Source organism: Cervus elaphus, chromosome 1 (assembly GCF_910594005.1).
Source record: "Cervus elaphus chromosome 1, mCerEla1.1, whole genome shotgun sequence".
NCBI lineage: Eukaryota > Metazoa > Chordata > Mammalia > Artiodactyla > Cervidae > Cervus > Cervus elaphus.
The window spans coordinates 21,615,820-21,624,447 of NC_057815.1; positions in this window are offsets into that span (position 1 = coordinate 21,615,820).

The following is an 8,628-nucleotide window of genomic DNA, read 5'->3' on the forward strand; positions in this document are numbered from 1 at the left end:
AGTATGATTTTAGATTCTATACTCTAGCTATCTTTAAGAAACTACCAGTTTTCAAATTTTGGTGTGGCATGAAATAAAATTCAAAATTACCTGAAAAATTCTTGCTTTTCCATACATTCTCAGAAGCTGAATTTTCTTCACATCTTTTAATCAAGATAACTTCTCACAAGAGTAGATGCAGAACAGATATAAGAATCCAGCTGCCTTCTGTAAAGCCAGACATCAAAGAATTTTGCTAAAATGTAAACAATGCTCTTCTTCTTACTAAATTTTTAAAATAGTAATTTTTCACAAGTGCTACATTGATATGTAATGTGGATTGCTTCATTCCTAAAAAATTCAATGTGCTTATTTTCAAATGAATTAGCTATTTTAAAATTTTGTTTTTGTTTCTATAATCCACAAATACACAAGCTCTTTGGGGTCCTCAATTTTTAGGATTGTAAAAGGGGCTCTGAGACCAAAGTGTTTAAGAACTGCTATTATGCACTAATATATATTAGTGACATATATACTAATATATATTAGTGACAGTATACTGTCACCCTGCTTATTTAACTTATATGCAGAGTACATCATGTGAAATGCCAGAATGGATGAAGCACAAGCTGAAATCAAGATTGCTGGGAGAAATGCCAGTAACCTCAGATATGCAGATGACACCACCATTATGGCAGAAAGTGAAGAAGAACTAAAGAGCCTCTTGATGAAAGTGAAAAAGGAGAGTGAAAAAGCTGGCTTAAAACTCAACATTCAGAAAACGAAGATCATGGCATCTGATCCCATTGCTTCATGGCAAATAGATGGGGAACAATAGCAACAGTGACAGACTTTATTTTGGGGGGCTCCAAAATCACTGCAGATGGTGACTGCAGCCATGAAATTAAAAGACGCTTGCTCCTTGGAAGGAAAGCTGTGACCAACCTAGACAGCATATTAAAAAGCAGAGGCATTACTTTGCCAACAAAGGTCCATCTAGTCAAAGCTATGGTTTTTCAGTAGCCACGTATGGATGTGAGAGTTGGACTCTAAAGAAAGCTGAGTGCTGAAGAATTGATGCTTTTGAACTGTGGTGTTGGAGAAGACTCTTGAGAGTCCCTTGGACTGAAAGGAGATCAAACCAGTCAATCCTAAAGGAAATCAGTCCTGAATATTCATTGGAAGGACTGATGCTGAAGCTGAAGCTCCAATACTGTGGCCACCTGATGTGAAGAGCTGACTCCTTGGAAAAGACCCTGATGCTGGGAAAGATTGAAGGCAGGAGGAGAAGGGGACGACAGAGAATGAGATGGTTGGACGGCATCACCAACTCAATGGACTTGAGTCTGAGTAAGCTCCGAGAGTTGGTGATGGACAGGGAAGGCTGGCGTGCTGCAGTCCATGGGGTCACAAAGAGCTGGACACGACTGAGCGACTGAACTGAACTGAACTATGCACTAATAGGTTTATTTTATACATAATAAGGGATACTGATTGAAATGTTACACTCATATAGAATATAAGTGCTGACAGCCAGACGTCTTTTGACTTACAGAGTGGCAGTCATTAAGTAAAAGGTGTCCTGAGTTGCAAGTGTGGAGCAGAAGAGAGAACTTCCTTGGCTGCAGGACTTCTGCTCTCTTCAGAGAGAATGTGGGAAGATACCAGGCAGAAGCAAGAGGCCTAGCTTCCCTGGTGGTTCAGATGCCACACAACTCTCCCCATTTATGTTGAAAAGCAAAGAGATCGAAGCCTGTTATTTCTACTCTAAAAAATGAAGTATGGTTTAACAAAAGATGAAAAATTTTAAAGGTAAATAAATGTATTAGAGTCTCTCCCACCCGAACCACAGACCACCGCTGTCCACCACGCATTTGCTCTGGCAATCTGGAGACTCAGAATGGCAGCGGCGGAGGAGGAAGGGCACCTCATTTCTCGCCAAAAACACATCAAGAATACATCAGCACCTCATTGTGGCTTTGAGGTACCATTACACGCCAGTCAGGATGGCTGCTATCCAAAAGTCTGCAAGCAATAAATGCTGGAGAGGGTGTGGAGAAAAGGGAACCCTCTTACATTGTTGGTGGGAATGCAAACTAGTACAGCCACTATGGAGAACAGTGTGGAGATTTCTTAAAAAACTGGAAATAGAACTGCCATATGACCCAGCAATCCCACTTCTGGGCATACACACTGAGGAAACCAGATCTGAAAGAGACACGTGCACCCCAATGTTCATCGCAGCACTGTTTATAATTGCCAGGACATGGAAGCAACCTAGATGCCCATCAGCAGACAAATGGATAAGGAAGCTGTGGTACATATACACTATGGAATATTACTCAGCCGTTAAAAAGAATTCATTTGAATCAGTTCTAATGAGATGGATGAAGCTGGAGCCCATTATACAGAGTGAAGTAAGCCAGAAAGAAAAACACCAATACAGTATACTAACGCATATATATGGAATTTAGAAAGATGGTAACGATAACCCTATATGCAAGACAGCAAAAGAGACACAGATGTATAGAACAGACTTTTGGACTCTGTGGGAGAAGGCGAGGGTGGGATGATCTGAGAGAACAGCCTTGAAACATGTATATTATCAAGTTGGATCGCCAGTCCAGGTTGGATGCATGAGACAAGTGCTTGGGGCTGGTGCACTGGGATGACCCAGAGGGATGGGATGGGGAGGGAGGTGGGAGGGGGTTTCAGGATGGGGAACACATGTAGATCCATGGCTGATTCATGTCAATGTATGGCAGAAACCACTACAATATTGTAAAGTAATTAGCCTCCAACTAATAAAAATAAATGAAAAAAATAAATTTTAAAATTTTAAAAATAAAGAATACATCGGCAAATGGAACAATCCTCGCAGAGCACTGCTGAACACTAGCAGAGGACCTCAGACACCTAAGATAAGAACGATCCCCGTGCAATCATAACCGGGGAGGGTGAAAGAAGGGGGAAAGGGGGGAGGACACAGGGTGGGAACTGCAGTGGGGTGGGGCTGAAGACAAGCAGGTGTGCCGGTGTCCGAGGAAGCCCACCCTCTCGGGAAGATCAGCTGGGACAGGCGACAAAGGGGGCTCCGCGAGCGTGGCCACCGGTCAACAGAGTGAGACCCACACGGACGGTCTGTGCCACGGCCCCGCACACCCCAGCCTGAACATGTGTTGCCGGTGCGGACGGAGGCTCCAGAATGGAGCAGGGGACTTGAAGGGCAGACTCGGGACGGGAACTGCTGTTGGCCATGAGGAGGCAGCCTGAGGGGATGGGAGTCAGGGGGTCTGCAACCAGGGGTGGCCGTGGAGGAAGCGCAGCCTCCATCGCAGTGACACTCACTGTCAGCGATGCACAAAGGGCTGGCTGCCGTGGCAGCGCCCCCCACACCCTGGCCCCTGCCTCCGTGGGCACCGGCGTGGGCTCACACCCCCGGCCATCACCTCCTCTGCCCCCACCCCGCCCCCGGCAGCCTGGCCACCCTGATCCCTGCCCAGCCTCTCCCACCTGACCGGCTCTCACAGTCCAGCAGCCCCAGGAGCAGATGCCAGCGGGTGGCCCATGGAGGAGGGGCTAAGACCACAGTTGAGCTCCCAGGACCGCGTGACTGAGGAAGAAGAGCTGAACTCTTTCCACAGCTAGGCAAACCATGGAGTGAGACCTCTACTGAAGGCTTCCTAAATTCAGCGCCTGTGGAACACCTGGACAGCTGCTCCAGCAGCTGAGACGGGTCTCTCTTGGGCAGCTGTGAGTTTTTGGGACACGTACATGCAGGGTTTGGGCCAGGCCAGAGTCTGAGCTGCTCTCACAGCTGGGAGAGCTGCGTGAATGAGGCAGTCCTGGGGACTGACCTCTGTGGATCTGCACCCGCAGCCTGCTGAAAACAACGCCTGAGAGGCACCAGGGCCGACTGCCGGCATGCCCACAGTGAAATTGGGACTGAGAGCAGTGCAGTTGCAGAGCCCAGCCAACGGGTGAAGGGTGACACAACACAGCAGCAGCGCCAGAACACTCTGTGGCTTCTTTCCCAGCGGGAGTGTGCCAATCCCAGCTACCTCGCACTGCAGATCAGAATCTCAGCTAAGAGAGAGACCCGGGGACTCTGCTCCAAAAACTAGGCGGCAGACCCCACCCCTGACAGGCACTGACGACCACAGAGCAAAGGGGAGGCCATGCTCAGCATCTAGTGCAGGCTCTGGTCACAGCAGGTACGCCCTCCATCAAGGGGATAACGACCCGAGGACACTGAACAAAGAAGTAGCAGTCATTCATACTAAAACCAGCCCTCCACCAAAAAGTAAAAACAAATAAAATTAAGCCCGCACAGGCTACACAGGGATATTTCCACTTAAAAACAGGCCCCCAAGATAGCCTGAGGGTCAGGCATTGGAAGGAAGAACCCTCAGGATATTTAGCCTTGAAGGTCAGTGCGGCTTGAGTGCAGAACTCCACAGGGCTGGGAGAAGGACTCCACTCTTCAAGGGCAAACAAGGTCTCCGTGCACTGGGACCCAGCACAAAACAATACCTCCATGGGAACCTTGTCTAGACCTGCTGACGGGTCTTGGGTTTCCTGGGGAGGAGGAGTTGGCTGTAGCCCCACGTGGGAGCAAGAACACTGGGAGCAGAGGCCTCCGGGAATATTAATTTGTATGAGCTTGGCAACACCAAGACTCAGCCCCATCCAACAGCCCACAGGCTCCGGTGCTAGAACAATTAAGGCCACACATCAACAAGACAGAAACACAGCCCCACCCATCAGCAGACAGGCTGCCTAAAGTTGTACCAAGCTCATAATCACCCCAAAACACACCCCCTGACACAGCCCTGGCCAGCCAAGGGACAAGACGCAACTCCACCCACCAGAGGGCAGACACCAGTCCCTTCCATCAGGAAGCTTGCACATCCTCTGGATCAACCTCACCCACCAGGGGACAGACACTAGAAGCAAGAGGAACTACAATCCTGCAGTCTACAGAAAGGAGACCACAAATATCCTAAGACAAAATGAGAGGACTAGAAAATCTGTTGCAGATGAAGGTGCAAGATAAAATCATGCAAGAACACCTAAATGAAGAGGAGACAGGCAATCTACCTAAAATAGAATTAGAGTAATGATAGTAAAGGTGATTCAAAATCTTGGAAAAGGAATGGAGGCAGACCAAAAAGATAAAAGAAATGTTTAAGAAAGAGATAAAAGATTTAAAGAACAGAGATGAACAACACAATAATTGCAATGAAAAAAATACAGTAGAAGGAATCAATAGCAGAATAACTGAAGCAGAAGAACAAATGAGTGAGCTAGAAGACAGAGTGGTAAAAATCACTGCCATAGAACAGAACAAAGAAAAAATGAAATGAGGAAAATCTCAGAGACCTCTGCGATAGCATTACACATACCAACATTCACATTATAGGGGTCCCAGAAGAAGAGAAAGGGCCTGAGAAAACACTTGAAGAGACTATAGTTGAAACCTTTCCTAACAGGGGAAAGAAAACAATCACCCAAGTCCAGGAAGCACAGAGGGTCTACACAGTGGGGGTCCCCAACCTCGGGGATCTAATGCCTGATGATTTGAGGCAGAACTGATGTGGTATTAATAGAAATAAGGTGCACAATAAATGTAATGTGCTTGAATCACCTGGAAATCACCCCCCACCCCCCAGGCCACGGAAAAATTGCCTTCCATGAAACCAGTTGCTGGTGCCAAACCTCTTTGGCATACAAACACTGCCATACAAAGTAAACCCAAGGGGGAATGTGCCAAGACACGTATCTATGGCACTTGCATTTCACTAAACCTAAATTTCCACATATACAATAAAGGGATAACAAGTGTCTTAAGATGTTAAATAAGGCAATAAATAAACCTAAGAAAGCATCTGACATCTTATCTGTTTGCTCAACATAACGAGTCCTGTAATGATACTGATTTATCATTAGAAGGGAACAAGGGACTTATCCAGACAGGGTAAAGCCTACTCTCCGGTCTAGGTACATGTGAGGATTCAGCCAAGTGATAATATAGTAATTAATTACCACTTATACTTTACACAGTATTTTTACTAAACAAGAAAATATGCAAGTTTTTCTATGTTAAAATGGACTGGCTGAATAACGCCAAATAAGATAAACTCTTAAACAGAACTCAGAAAGTTAATTTTCATGCTGGACAGCAGCACCTGAAATTTTCAAGAATATTGATACAGCTTAATAGGACAATTGCCTAAAAAGCACAAGCTAAGGAGTCAGACAGACCCATATTCAAATTTTACTTTACATTGAAAGGTATATGGTCTGGCCCTCAAGATGGCTGTTTTCTTGCTCTCTATACATGCCCAGCTTGACCAGGGCCTGCTTCACCTCCACCCTTCTCACCTAACCTTACATACTTGCACCATGCCCCAGCTAATGACTGTTCCAACTTTATACATAGGACATCTCCATTAAGATAGCTTATCAGCTATCAAGCAGCAGTGAGGGGCATGTCCCTCTCTTGGTTTCCCTGGTAACCAGAGAGCTAACCAGACTTCAATTCCCCCTATAACTGCTAACTGCTGCCGTGTCTCTCCCCCTTCTGCCAAACGCGTGGGGTGTCACTCCAGGTCCTTACTTCAGACATGTAATATCCCCCTATCTATTAAACCACTGATGTCTGTGTCACTGAAGTGAAGTGAAAGTCGCTCAGTCGTGTCCGACTCTTTGCAACCACATGGACTATACAGTCCTTGGAATTCTCCAGGCCAGAATACTGGAGTAGCTGTTCCCTTCTCCAGGGGATCTTCCCGAACCCAGGTCTCCTGCACTGCAGGCAGACTCTTTGCCCTCTGAGCCACCGGGAAAGCCCCCTCTGTCACTGACTAGGGCTCTTTGTTCAGTCTTGGTCTCCAGGAGGGGCAATTACAAGGCTTGTGGGCCTGCAGGGTACAGCCAAACAAGAAAGCTAAGGTGCTTTAAGGTATTTAGCACCTTGAATTAGTTTGCTAGGGCTGCCACAACAAAGTATCGAGACTGGGTGGCTTAAACGACAGAAATTTATTTTTTCACAGTCCTGGTGTCTGGAAGCCCGAGATCAAGATGCTGGAAGATGTGGTTGCTTTTGAAGCTTTTTTACCTTTGCTTGTTGACAACCATCTTCCTCGAGTATCTTCACATGGTCTACTGCCTGGGTGTCTGTGCCTTAATCTCTTAGAAGACCAGTCATACAGGCCTGGATCAGGGTCCATATCATCTCATTTTACCTTATGTACTTCATGCGTAGTTGCTCAGTCGTGTGCAGCTCTTTGCAAACCCATGGACTGCAGCCCGGCAAGCTCTTCCGTCCATGGGGATCCTCCAGGCAAGAAGACAGGAGTGGGTTGCCCTCCTCCAGGGTAACTTCCCAACCCAGGAGTCAAACCCAGGTCTCCCTCGTTACAGGTGGATTCTTTACCATCTGAGTCACCAGGGAAGTCCCCTTTAAAGGCCCAATCTTGAAATACAGTCATATTTTGGGATACTGGGGATTAAGACTTTATCGTTCATATTTGCGGGACACAACTCAGCTCATAACAAATCTTAATCATTAAAAGAATCTAGTAGCACTGTGCCTGGTACACGGTGGATACTATGTTTCACTATAGTACAGTTTCAAAAATGATCTAATTCCCTCTTTAAATTCCTTCTGTAATGGCAGGGAGAATCTTTCTCTTACTAACACAGGTCTTGCACCTAAAAGTACGCATTCAGACCTACACCAGTGCATCAGCACATCACGACGAAGGCCAGAGCCAGCTGGTGGCCCGCACTCACACACCCCTGCTCCTGGCCTTGCCACACGCATTCCCACCAGCCACGCCCTCTCCTACCTGATGGAACACTTGCTGCAGCGCCCTGCAATACACGGAGCCTCAGATTCCTCACAGGGCCAGACCTGGGCCCACAGAAATATCAGGGAGCCTGCAGGGCTGCTCTCTGCCCAGCAGAGGACTCAGGCTTTCTGGAGACCCAGGCCTAGGCCAAGGGGTGAGTCCCACAAATCACAGAAGAGAGGGGCTGTGCCGCGGGCACCCTGGAACAGGACCTGCCTCCACGGCCCTTAGAGTGCATGCCAGGGCCCTGCAGATACTGCTTTCTATAGAATTCCTGCCCATTTTCACTTAGCCATCATTAAACAGCACCTGTAAAGTCTGACTAAAGAAAAAAAAAAGGACAGAGAAATTTTCTTTCTTCCTACTATACTCTTTACTTGAAAGAATCTAATGGAGTTTGGGGATAAGAATTTTTAATACTACACCTCCTTTTCACCTGGCCTCAGAAGTCTGTCAAAGACCCAGATCTGGGAAAGGTCAAATATGACTGAGCCCCAAAGAAGATACTTACCATTGCCTGTATTCAGGCCCCCACCAACACCTCTACAACAAAATGATGACACTATGTTCTTAAATCCCAATGAAGATTTACATAATTTTGTTAAGAATGTTTGATATGGATTTTTAATTCAAACAGTATCTACAATATACAAAGCAACTAGACAGATACTGTCATCTAAAAGAAATTCTCATAAATTCCATTATTATTTAAAAAACAATTTTTGGTAATTTGTTTTATGAATTCAATTTTTTAATAATTAGCATTTGAACTGCTTACAATGTGACAAGTATT